Genomic DNA, 14,134 nt, shown 5'->3' on the forward strand with positions numbered 1-14,134 from the left:
AATGAGACTATTCAATATTAATTTATACTGCGGCGGTATCACACTCATGATAAAAATCAGATAAGATCAGCAATTGACTTTGCTGATGACTGTATGGTCCGATAGCAAAATAATTAAATCTATCTATTCAAAAATATAGTCTTTTTATAACAGGTGAATGAATCTGCCTGAAGGAAAAACTTCTTATTCACTATATCATGATATGTATCTTAACTTAAGGTGCGTACAGATTTACGCGCCGCGAACATGAGTAATTCACTTTTAATCAGCTGATGCCAAGCTTTTTATATCTGTATCTTACCGTTTCTGTAAAAATACAGATATAGTCAGCTGATTAAAAGTGAATTGCTCATGTTCGCGGCGCGTACATCTGTACGCACCTTTTCACGAGTAAATCACTTGTATCAACGTTAGTAGACAACGTTCTCTATCAACGTGAGTCTGCCTACTAACTTTGCTCTTGTATAGCGTAATAATAACTAGTAGTTCTGTGAACAGTAGACCTCACGCAGTTCTCTCATCCACAAGTATCTGATTTCACCTGTTCTAGTTGATTCAGTTGAATCAAAATTCACAGTTGAATCATAATTTACTCTTAAAAACGGTTATAACTTTTCTCTAAGATTAAAAACTCACTTATATTAATAAACTCAGTTCACGTTTGAATTTTGTATCCCATATAATAATTCATCCAGTTCCGTGATAATCTTTCCATCTGATAAAAATATTTCTCAACTATTTTAAAATTAATTTTTCCCAATCAAGAAATAATATTATTAATTCTTCAGCATTATTTAGTTCATTTAATCATTTTTTATTCTATTTTCAATCACCTATTAAATTTGTTTTTCAAATGTGAGAATATTGATACTGATGGACAAGCATCATAAAAAATATTGAAAAATCACTTCGCTTATAAGGGCTGCTTGATTCAAATAAAAAATAATAACAACATACTTGGTCCAGCAGAGTAATTTCAAACCCCAACTGGAATTTTAATCGATTTTCACAATTTCTTGAAAAAACTCTATTTGTATTGTATGAACTCACAATTTTTAACGTTATTTCACTAGTTTCGTTTTCTCCCGTGTTCGCTAGCGGAATATTCAAGTGGGAAATTGCCTTGAAAAAGTAGATGGAGCTCCTTTTGAGGATTTATTGGGGTGCAGGACTAAATGGAAACGGCAAGCAGTCGGAATGGCTCTGCTTCTGATTTAGCAGCCACATCAAGGAGCGAATTTGAATTGGCTAAACAACATAAAGCCCATTCTTCTGGTAGGAAAAGATCAGTTTACTGAGCCAGTCTTTTGTGATTTTCAATCTCTGAACTAATAAGCAAAATGTAAAGTTTCAGCATGTTACAAGTAGAATGAAATGTATATATAATAATGCTTACGTATTCATACAAAACGTTGATTGTCTTGAACTCAATATGAAAACATAAATGTCAATATGTGAGTTATCATGCTTTTGGAAGAAAGTTCTTAAGTTGGATTCTAACATATAAGTTTAGTGACAATGTCTGGTTCAGTGAAAATGAAACTTCTAATGAGACTATGAGACTAATGAGACTCTGCGGCGGTATCACACTCATGATAAAAATCAGATAAGATCAGCAATAATTGACTTTGCTGATGACTGTATGGTCCGATAGCAAAATAATTAAATCTATCTATTCAAAAAATATAGTCTTTTTATAACAGGTGAATGAATCTGCTTGAAGGAAAAACTTCTTATTCACTATTTATCATGATGTATCTTAACAGATTTACGCGCCGCGAACATGAGTAATTCACTTTTAATCAGCTGATGCCAAGCTTTTTATATCTGTATCTTACCGTTTCTGTAAAAATACAGATATAGTCAGCTGATTAAAAGTGAATTTGCTCATGTTCGCGGCCCGTACATCTGGACGCACCTTTTCACGAGTAAATCACTTGTATCAAAGTTAGTAGACAACGTTCTCTATCAACGTTAGTCTGTCTACTAACTTTGCTCTTGTATAGCGTAATAATAGCTAGTAGTTCTGTGAACAGTAGACCTCACGCAGGTTTCTCATCCACAAGTATCTGATGTCACTTTTTCTAGTTGATTCAGTTGTATCAAAATTCACAGTTGAATCATAATTTACTCTTAAAAACGGTTATAGCTTTTCTCTAAGATTAAAAACTCACTTATATTAATAAACTCAGTTCACGTTTGAATTTTGTATCCCATATGATAATTTATCCAGTTCCGTGATAATCTTTCCATCTGATAAAAATATTTCTCAACTATTTTAAAATTAATTTTTCCCAATCAAGAAATAATATTATTAATTCTTCAGCATTATTATTAGTTCATTTAATCATTTTTTATTCTATTTCAATCACCTATTAAATTTGTTTTTCAAATGTGAGAATATTGATACTGATGGACAAGCATCATAAAAAATATTGAAAAATCACTTCGCTTATAAGGGCTGCTTGATTCAAATAAAAAAAATTTATTGAAACCCTACCTTATAGACATTTGTGTAATGCATGCAATGAATAATCCACTTGACAGCTGATTGATTATGAAATATTTATTCTACAGTCTGATTAATCCTATCTTCAAAGTATACTCGTATGATATATATAGTGATATCAGAGTATTGAGGAATTCCTTTTATTTTTTATTATCCTATTTTCATATTATCCTTTAAATGCAATATTTCAAAAAACCTTGTGTATACATCGACGCGCAGTTGAAGAAGGAATATTCCTGCCAAATCTCATCGAATTCTATCAACGCGTTTGGCCGTAATCGCGTTACATACAGACAGACAAAAGAGAATCCGAGTTAAAACAGACCTCACTACGTTCGGTCAATAATAACAACATACTTGGTCCAGCAGAGTAATTTCAAACCCCAACTGGAATTTTTAATCGATTTTCACAATTTCTTGAAAAAACTCTATTTGTATTGTATGAACTCACAATTTTTAACGTTATTTCACTAGTTTCGTTTTCTCCCGTGTTCGCTAGCGGAATATTCAAGTGGGAAATTGCCTTGAAAAAGTAGATGGAGCTCCTTTTGAGGATTTATTGGGGTGCAGGACTAAATGGAAACGGCAAGCAGTCGGAATGGCTCTGCTTCTGATTTAGCAGCCACATCAAGGAGCGAATTTGAATTGGCTAAACAACATAAAGCCCATTCTTCTGGTTGGAAAGACTGAGCCAGTCTTTTGTGATTTTCAATCTCTAAACTAATAAGCAAAATGAAAAGTTTCAGCATGTTACAAGTAGAATGAAATGTATATATAATAATGCTTACGTATTCATACAAAACGTTGATTGTCTTGAACTCAATATTAATACAAGAGTAAGTTTATCTAGAATTGTAAATTTTGGTACTATTGATGAGTGAGTCAATCACATTTACATTTTAATCGCCACTATGATGAGACAATATATAGAAATCAGCCTATAGTGAGGGCCACGTTATAGACCTAAAGACAGTTGAGAAATATAACAGAACAGCTTTTCTCCGCCTTACCACTGCCTTCAATGGAGGATAGCAGATACCGGTATATCTGATGTAATATTGACAGTTCAATCTTGTTTAGATAAGCAATTATATTTTATCCGTCATGAAAATATATTTTGTTAATTTATTAAATTTCTACACAGTTGAAAAACGATCTGGCAACGTTGCGGAGATGGACAAGAATTGCGCTATCTGTTTTGTTGAATGATAGACAAGAGCAGCACCAATGTTGATTAAATAATGCCTTATAACGAGGATCTCACTATAGTGTGTTTACTATTAACTTCATAGTATGCTTTCATTAATAATAATTATCAACCATCTAGATGTTTAGAATATCCATTAAACAATCTGTACTTAATCCATACGAGAAACAATGTTAAATGGATGAAAAAACAGCAATAACTAGAGAAGCTGGAGCATTCAGTAATGCTCCTTTAGTATTGCAAAAGCAATGTATGAATTGAAAACTAATCACGCAACAATAAATTGTTCTCATGTTTAGTCATCAAGGCCAACTAAAAACTCTAGGGTGATTCACTATCATCTTATAGGGTGTATGATTCTATTCGACAAATATATTGAGCTTCATCACCCTAAACAGATTTTCGAATATGGAGTGAAGCAAAATAGATATGATAATAATACAGATAGGTTGGAACCCATTGTTTTCTTCCATAAACATATTGTTTTGTAAAACAATAATCCTTTTTACTATTTTGAAGATAACCAGTAAAACAAAGGGAGACGCCAAGAGCAACAAAAATTCCTATTGTGATGAATCTTTCAAATAGATCTCATGAAGAGAGAGAAAATTTTGTGATTACCTTTTAAAATGAAGGAATTTGCTAAAGGAATAGTTAGCGACCGAGCGATAAAGCTTACTTATCAATAACTGTATATTAGATAAGAGTACCGTTCTGTACTGAATATTTTTCTAGGAAAATTATTCAATAAAATTATAATTATTTTGCGAATAAAGCACAAATTATTTATGAATCGCTCACTGATTTTGAGGTTACACTTTGTTTACTATCGATCAGATGTTTTTAAAACAGTTCGAACGCAGCTGACTGATTCAAAGTATTGTCAAATGTCACGCTGGCTTCACGTAAGATATAATACCATCTCTAAAAATCAAAACTATCCATAAAGGATCAAGAATTTCAAATAAAAAAAAAAATAAAATGTATGTGTTATCGTTGAAATTATTTATTATTTAAGAAATTATATTATATGTCAGGTCTTATTGTAACTAAATAGGTCATAGCATGAAATTATATTATTGATAAAATGGCAGAAATTATTTATAACAATCTCAAACCTAATAAAAATTGTACAAGAGTATTAATTCCTTAACGACTTAATTCAACTGAACCACATGGTAATTAAATCTCTTTGGCAGGTCTAAGCCAATCACAGTGCATAGAAATAGCACCAAGACGGTGATCGTTTGAAAGCAACACATGTTAATCTATTATCAGACAACAACCCTGCCTTATCAGTTACACTAGCACATGTACATTGTATGAGAGGAACTATGTCTATAAGATTAAGCAGTTTTAAGAATTACATAAATTGAATTATTATTGTAATTAAAGGAATTGTATTCTACTGCTTGCCACTGACGTCATGTTTACGTCACAGGTTTTCTACCAATGGCAAATTTTTATGCAAATTATTACATCGAGATTCTGAGAAGCAAGGTCTAGCCTAAAAGCTTAGAGAAAAGACAGCACTTCCCTTTTGAAATCCTCACCGTGCAGATCTCTTTTTATAGTTACCAAGACCTATTTGTGAAAATTTCTTGTTCGATTTTAAATGTTCTATTTGTGAGCCGATATTTTAGGCCAATCTATTTGTTATTTGTAAATTTCTGTTTTCATCAATCGATAAATTTAAAAGCTTAAAGTAAATTATCCCTTAATTAATTCGGTGAAGGAAATATTAAATTAAAATTCCCCACGTGCTGAAACCGAAGCCTGGATTGCCGCCGATCAAACGATTTTTGATCTAAAGAAGAAAACCACGACCGCCAAGGAAATTCACGTGAGTTATAAGTTTTAAAAGGGGCCCCAATCTACGCTTCGAAAATATTTCAGTGCAGAAAAACATAAATTTTTCTTCGTTAAATTATTGGCCACGCCGACAAGCGCTTTAGCATTTAAGAGCCTAGAATTTATTCATATTTAATTTATAAGAATTTGTAGTTGATTAACTATCCTCCGCTGCCTGAACCACGACCCCGAGCATTTTTAAAAAAAAAAAAAATATTTTATAATTCATTCTTTCACTATTTTTTCAAAATTGTTCAATTTTATCAATCGTAAAATTCTGTTGAATCACGCATGGTATCATGCAAGCACAAGAACATTTTTAACTCCTTCTGTTAATGCTAAATTATTATCAACCTGTAAATCAAATTCTGAATCTGCACTGTATGATTACATATTTTATTGTAATATATTTCAGTTTTGTTAATTCGCTTTCTGAGTTCGATTATTTCTTAAGCCTGTCAATTATTGTGTCTGATACGTTCTATATCATCAAGAACCGATCGAATACGATCATTAGAATAATTGAATCAAGCTGGATATTGGAACAGGTCTAAGTGGATGTAGCGAGTGGGGTCAGATCGAGATATTTATTCTTTGTCCTTACCTGCTCATACATCAGCTTTTATCTGTTACCTACCTCGACTTGGGAACGAATGCATCAATTGTACAGCAGAGGCAGCCATAGATCATATAAATTCCTACAATAGAGCTTAAAACCCGACAAGACTCTGTTCTCGAAATATATTCTGAACGATATTTGGTCCAAATACCGTATTTTAATCCTCCAGAACTTATTAGAGACGCAGTCCCGTAAATTATCTACATCGGGATTTTTGCTCGACCTGTATGATTTTGTATGCTCATTCTTCACAGGTAATAATTTTAAGGTATCCGTATTCAGTGTTTAGCGTACGCTACACTACTTATAAAAGTTTCGTCATTATACAATCTGTCATTAGAAGAATCAAGGGTGAGCGAGCGTTTAGGCCTCCCGCGATTCCGACAATTGTATGAATCTTGTAGTGAATCAATTAGTCTGGTGTTCACTCAGCGTCCACACACGCATTGCAAAATTTATAGCCTCTACACCATTGACTCAGTACAAGATTCACCCTACATGTGTGAAGCCATCAAATACCGCTCCACATGATTTTGGCGCCCAACGTGGGGCATTTGGATACAGCACTACATGATTTGGCAAATCTCTCTACATATGTGAGGCGAGTCAAATCACGCTCCACATGATTTTGGCGCCCAACAGTGATAGGCATTGAAGAGGTGGATAATCGACTGCGAGGATTATTTAGTTGCTCAGTATACTATAGCGCTGACAACGGGAAAATTTTTTTTGAAAAATTCATGGTTGTGAATTTTTTCGAATTTAATATTGACTGTTCACTGTTATATAAAATAACAAGAAGTACCATACCCAATTTTTGAACGGAAAAGAAATTTATCGATTGATGAATTTTTAGAGAAAAAATCGAACTCAGAATTTTATTATTGTGTTATTCGAAAATTGGTCGTACTATAAGTCATAGGTATAAGAGATATCATAAGAAAGGTCATATTATTTGAAGAATATTAGGTCTATATTGAAACAATTTACAAATATTTACAGAAAAGAGGATTGAAGTTATTTACATTTTTAAAAGTTTTTAAAACATAAAGAGGGAAGTAAAATTAAATCACGGATATATTGCGGAATAATTCAAACAAAACACTGCCCCTTTTATATAAAATTTTGCAAAGAACACTAGCCTATATATAGAATTGCGGCAAGAAATTATAAAAGTAAAATATTTATAATAATAATAATAATAAATTATAAGAGGCGTACCTGTATTACCGCATAAGTGTTCACTGTGTATCCTGTATGTTCGTGTCATTTTTATGTTAACGATATTGCTAACTTGACTCATTTTATCACTGAACACATTGCTAAACCACTTTTTCTGTATTTCACTCACTACGGCGCTATAACAATTTCTATTGGATTCCTTACCAATTATTTTGTATATCACATCAACACTTTCACGTTTTTTATTCACTACACCTTTTCGTCGCGTTATTTTTCCGCAAACCATGGCAGGAAACGACCAGGTCAATCCAAGTCTGTCGGACACCGAGGACCTCTCACCCGATTGTTCGCCGCCATCCGCATCCGCCACCGCATCCGCCGATTTCCACCCCAATGTACTGGATGATTTATCTTCGACACAGGTGGAGGAGAGCTGCATCCTAGTGGAAGATCCGTCGGCAGCCCAAGAGCCGGAGGACGAAACATCGGGAGAGCATACGGACGATGACGCCCCGGAAACAGGAACTCCCATTTCTCGCACCGTTGCTCGGATGAAAAACCAGCAGATGACCGTTAGATATACACCCGATCCCGCAATGGATATGGACACCCTCCTGAAAGCAATAGCCAAGATGTATGAACAAATGAAGGAAGAATTAAAAGAAGACAATAGACAGTGGAGGGAAGAAATCAGACAGGCAAGGGAAGCCGACAAACAAGCCAGAGAAGAACTAAAGGAAGACAATAAACAAAAAAATGAAGAATTAAGGAAAGCAAGTAAAGAACTACTCGAAGAACACGAACAAGCAAATGAAGAATTAAAGAAGGAAATCCAACAGTGGAGGAAAACAAGTGAACAAGGTTTTGAGAAACTGGATCAACAGTTGGAGGAAGCAGCGGAAAGAAGCAGGATGGTAACACGGCAAATCGAGGGGGATCATCAGACAATAAAAATCAATATTGGACCAGTGATCGAGCCCACGCATGCGGAAGTAAACACACTCGAAGGAGAGGTCATAAAACAGGCAAGTGAACATGACACATATAAGGAAGACCAACCTACCGAGAATGTCAAGACTGAAGTCGTGCCACACCCCGCAGAACGCCAAGAGGAGCCGGACGACATCACCCGCCAAGCCGAGGACGTCATCCATCAGGTAGAGGGACAGCCCGTACCACCGCGCGCCGGACGCCAGGAGTCCAAGGACGTTGCCCACCACGTTGAAGAGCAGCCCGGACCGTCGACCGCACGTGTCTCCGAGCCACCGAGGACAGCACCTGCAACAGATAAACCCAGCACTCATGAAGATAGTTCGCCAAACAATAGAAATAAAACAAAAATTCACAACAAATCAAAATCACCACTGAAACTAAAAACCAATAAATCAAAACAACACACAAGCAAAATAGCAGTTCAGCGGAAAAGAAAAAGCATTGATAGAGTTTATCCACACCGCCGTCATGTTAGGCTGAAATCGTACATCAAATCTTTTACAAGCATGCATGATAGGAGAAAAATATTATCAAGAAAGACCTACAATCACCGCAGTCATGTCCGGTTAAAATCAAACAGACTGTACACCGGCATGCAAGAAAGAAAAATATCATCAAGAAGAACCCACAGACACCACCGGCATGTAAGGTTTAAAAATATCAAACTACATGTCACCGGTCAACAAGGAAGAACAACATTGGCTGAAGAGATCTACCTACTTCGTCGGCACATCCGTTTTAAGCAAAGTTTAGTAAAACGGATAGTTGCAAATTGGAATTGGACCTTGAATAACACCGAAATCAAATTTAGATGGGGGCTTAAGAAACAAATTTGAATTAACTGGAAACTACGTTGTGAATTACATCCATTATCAAACTTCTTCATAATCACAGCCTACCCATTGAATCATTACTTTGCAGACTAGCACCTTTCTACTGCAGCCTAATCAATCAAGATAACCTAAACTTCGCCGCATCTCAGCTAATAAGGAAATATCAACAATCCACATTAAATGAAGAAATTGAAATCAACTTTAAGACAAGAAAATAAAACTACAAAACAACTCTAAAAATTTACCAACCTGATCAAGCCATCTGCCTCATGCTACAATCATCACAGAAACAATCGCCTAGTTCTATCCGCACGACTGAAAAACAAAAACAAGAATTATATTATCAACAGAAAATATTTATAAATTAGAAATAACATGAAATTAGTAGTGAATAGGAGGAAAGAAAATAAACAAAGTTTATTTGAAAAAATGTGTAAACCTAACCTCGAAACACAGAATCGATAGAAAAATCTATTCAGAACCAAAGCCTGTTCGATAATTTTCTTCGTCCCACCAACCAATGTGTGCGAAATCATAGAGTCAATGTATAGGAATCAAAGCAATATCGTTGTTAATTAATGTAACCTATTATTTAATGTGGAATTATAAGTAAAAAACGCAATCAAAAATATATATTTATGTTAATTTGCACGAAATGCGCATGTTCTATGTCATATAAATGTATTGCTAAAAAGCTAAAAAAGAAAATGAAATTCTTACCTTTAAATGTGAAATTTATATCGTTGCATCAAAAGATCATGAATTGAAATTCAAATTGATAAATATAATCTTGAAAGCATAATATTTGTAACCCGCATTGATAAAAATCAAGTAAACCATTTCCAGTGTAACCCTGTTTGTACACAACGTACTAAGCGCAAATAAGGAATTGCTCGAGTCAAACGGTAGACGATTGTCAAGTCACCGAAGTAAAATCACACTCTCACCCAATTTATGTAAAAGCCAAACCAAAGAGTCGAAACCTGTAATAACTATGAAAAAATGATGAAAGTCTATATTTGTTGCAAATACTGTTCAAATCTTAAGAAGTAATATGTGAAATCTTGTATATTTGTTATAGTTATGGGTCTGCTCATAAGCCACCCGTGAATGGAAGTTGTGGAGTTGTTTTTAATGAAGGATCCTAAGAGACCTCATTAATTATTGTATTTCGATTGTATCCAATGGAAGGAACAATCAATTATTTATTTTCTCGTAGCCAAAAGTGCACGATATATTGTTTTTAGTGTTAAGTGTTGAGTTTTCGTAGAAGTAAGGAGATGAAATAGTGTATTCATCACAATATCGGATTTTTCAAATAGTCATTGTTTCGACTCGTCTCCCAATTACCTATTTAAAATATCCTGGGGGCTTTTGTGTGATGAATCTTTCAAATAGATCTCATGAAAAGAGAGAAAAATTGTGATTACCTTTTAAAATGAAAGAATTTGCTAAAGGAATAGTTAGCGACCGAGCGATAAAGCTTACTTATCAATAACTGTATATTAGATAAGAGTACCGTTCTGTACTGAATATTTTTCTAGGAAAATTATTCAATAAAATTATAATTATTTTGCAAATAAAGCACAAATTATTTATGAATCGCTCACTGATTTTGAGGTTACACTTTGTTTACTATCGATCAGATGTTTTTAAAAACAGTTCGAACGCAGCTGACTGATTCAAAGTATTGTCAAATGTCACGCTGGCTTCACGTAAGATATAATACCATCTCTAAAAATCAAAACTATCCATAAAGGATCAAGAATTTCAAATAAAAAAAAAATAAAATGTATGTGTTATCGTTGAAATTATTTATTATTTAAGAAATTATATTATATGTCAGGTCTTATTGTAACTAAATAGGTCATAGCATGAAATTATATTATTGATAAAATGGCAGAAATTAATTATAATAATCTCAAACCTAATAAAAATTGTACAAGAGTATTAATTCCTTAACGACTTAATTCAACTGAACCACATGGTAATTAAATCTCTTGGCAGGTCTAAGCCAATCACAGTGCATAGAAATAGCACCAAGACGGTGATCGTTTGAAAGCAACACATGTTAATCTATTATCAGACAACAACCCTGCCTTATCAGTTACACTAGCACATGTACATTGTATGAGAGGAACTATGTCTATAAGATTAAGCAGTTTTAAGAATTACATAAATTGAATTATTATTGTAATTAAAGGAATTGTATTCTACTGCTTGCCACTGACGTCATGTTTACGTCACAAGCGTTCTACCAATGGCAAATTTTTATGCAAATTATTACATCGAGATTCTGAGAAGCAAGGTCTAGCCTAGAAGCTTAGAGAAAAGACTTCACTTCCCTTTTGAAATCCTCACCGTGCAGATCTCTTTTTATAGTTACCAAAGACCTATTTGTAAAATTTCTTGTTCGATTTTTAAATGTTCTATTTGTGAGCCGATATTTTAGGCCAATCTATTTGTTATTTGTAAATTTCTGTTTTCATCAATCGATAAATTTAAAAGGCTTAAAGTAAATTATCCCTTAATTAATTCGGTGAAGGAGATATTAAATTAAAATTCCCCACGTGCTGAAACCGAAGCCTGGATTGCCGCCGATCAAACGATTTTTGATCTAAAGAAGAAAACCACGACCGCCAAGGAAATTCACGTGAGTTATAAGTTTTAAAAGGGGCCCCAATCTACGCTTCGAAAATATTTCAGTGCAGAAAAACATAAATTTTTCTTCGTTAAATTATTGGCCACGCCGACAAGCGCTTTAGCATTTAAGAGCCTAGAATTTATTCATATTTAATTTATAAGAATTTGTAGTTGATTAACTATCCTCCGCTGCCTGAACCACGACCCCGAGCATCATAAAAAATATTGAAAAATCACTTCGCTTATAAGGGCTGCTTGATTCAAATAAAAAATAATAACAACATACTTGGTCCAGCAGAGTAATTTCAAACCCCAAATGGAATTTTTAATCGATTTTCACAATTTCTTGAAAAAACTCTATTTGTATTGTATGAACTCACAATTTTTAACGTTATTTCACTAGTTTCGTTTTCTCCCGTGTTCGCTAGCGGAATATTCAAGTGGGAAATTGCCTTGAAAAAGTAGATGGAGCTCCTTTTGAGGATTTATTGGGGTGCAGGACTAAATGGAAACGGCAAGCAGTCGGAATGGCTCTGCTTCTGATTTAGCAGCCACATCAAGGAGCGAATTTGAATTGGCTAAACAACATAAAGCCCATTCTTCTGGTAGGAAAAGATCAGTTTACTGAGCCAGTCTTTTGTGATTTTCAATCTCTGAACTAATAAGCAAAATGTAAAGTTTCAGCATGTTACAAGTAGAATGAAATGTATATATAATAATGCTTACGTATTCATACAAAACGTTGATTGTCTTGAACTCAATATTAATACAAGAGTAAGTTTATCTAGAATTGTAAATTTTGGTACTATTGATGAGTGAGTCAATCACATTTACATTTTAATCGCCACTATGATGAGACAATATATAGAAATCAGCCTATAGTGAAGGCCACGTTATAGACCTAATGACAGTTGAGAAAGATAACAGAACAGCTTTTCTCCGCCTTACCACTGCCTTCTATGGAGGATAGCAGATACCGGTATATCTGATGTAATATTGACAGTTCACTCTTGTTTAGAACAATCAATTATATTTTATCGTCATAAAAATATATTTTGTTAATTCATTTAATTTCTACACTGTTGAAAAACGATCTGGCAACGATGCGGAGCTGGACAAGAATTGCGCTATCTGTTTTGTTGAATGATAGACAAGTATAGCAGCACCAATGTTGATTAAATAATGCCTTATAACGAGGATCTCACTGTAGTGTGTTTATTATTAACTTCATAGTAAGATTTCATCAATAATTATCAACCATCTAGTTGTTTAGAATATCCATTAAACAATCTGTACTTAATCCATACGAGAAACAATGTTAAATGGATGAAAAAACAGCAATAACTAGAGAAGCTGGAGCATTCAGTAATGCTCCTTTAGTATTGCAAAAGCAATGTATGAATTGAAAACTAATCACGCAACAATAAATTGTTCTCATGTTTAGTCATCAAGGCCAACTAAAAACTCTAGGGTGATTCACTATCATCTTATAGGGTGTATGATTCTATTCAACAAATATATTGAGCTTCATCACCCTAAACAGATTTTCGAATATGGAGTGAAGCAAAATAGATATGATAATAATACAGATAGGCTGGAACCCATTGTTTCTTCCATAAACATACTGTTTTGTAAAACAATAATCCTTTTTACTATTTTGAAGATAACCAGTAAAACAAAGGGGGACGCCAAGAGCAACAAAAATTCCTATCTACTGTGTTTTTCTTCAGAATTCAAATGAAAATAATAAGCCTTTCAATTAATGATCTCATCAAGAGACAAGGGAATGAAAGTATTTTTCGTAGACTGTGTAGAACAAGGAACTGCAACACTGTGTGGATGAAGTTTTCTTTTTAATTTGGTTACAACAAAGGCTGACTTTTTCCCGAAGTCATTGAAGGTGAAAGTTGCCAAGAGTAATTTTGTTTCGTGAATTTGATTGTGCAAACTTTTGCACGGACGAATGACAGTCACGTCGGTTCAAGGTCGTTAGAAGAATTTTCATCCGGGAGACGGCGACTTTTATTAAAATAACTGGAAAAGTTTGTGTCTGTGATTGTGACTGCCTGTTACCGTGACCTGTGACTGCCTTTTCATGTGAAATGGACAGCGAAACTTTGAATTCTGGAATTTGATATCCTGTTCATGAGAAGTTTTGGTGTGAACTGATTCAATTTCAATGTCTATTTCATGATGTCTGTAACTTATTTAATAACAGTCCATTTCAATGTGAAATAGTTGGCTATTTCATGATGTCTGTAACTTATTTAATAACAGTCCATTTCAATGTGAAATAG

Source organism: Nilaparvata lugens, chromosome 6 (genome assembly GCF_014356525.2).
Source record: "Nilaparvata lugens isolate BPH chromosome 6, ASM1435652v1, whole genome shotgun sequence".
NCBI lineage: Eukaryota > Metazoa > Arthropoda > Insecta > Hemiptera > Delphacidae > Nilaparvata > Nilaparvata lugens.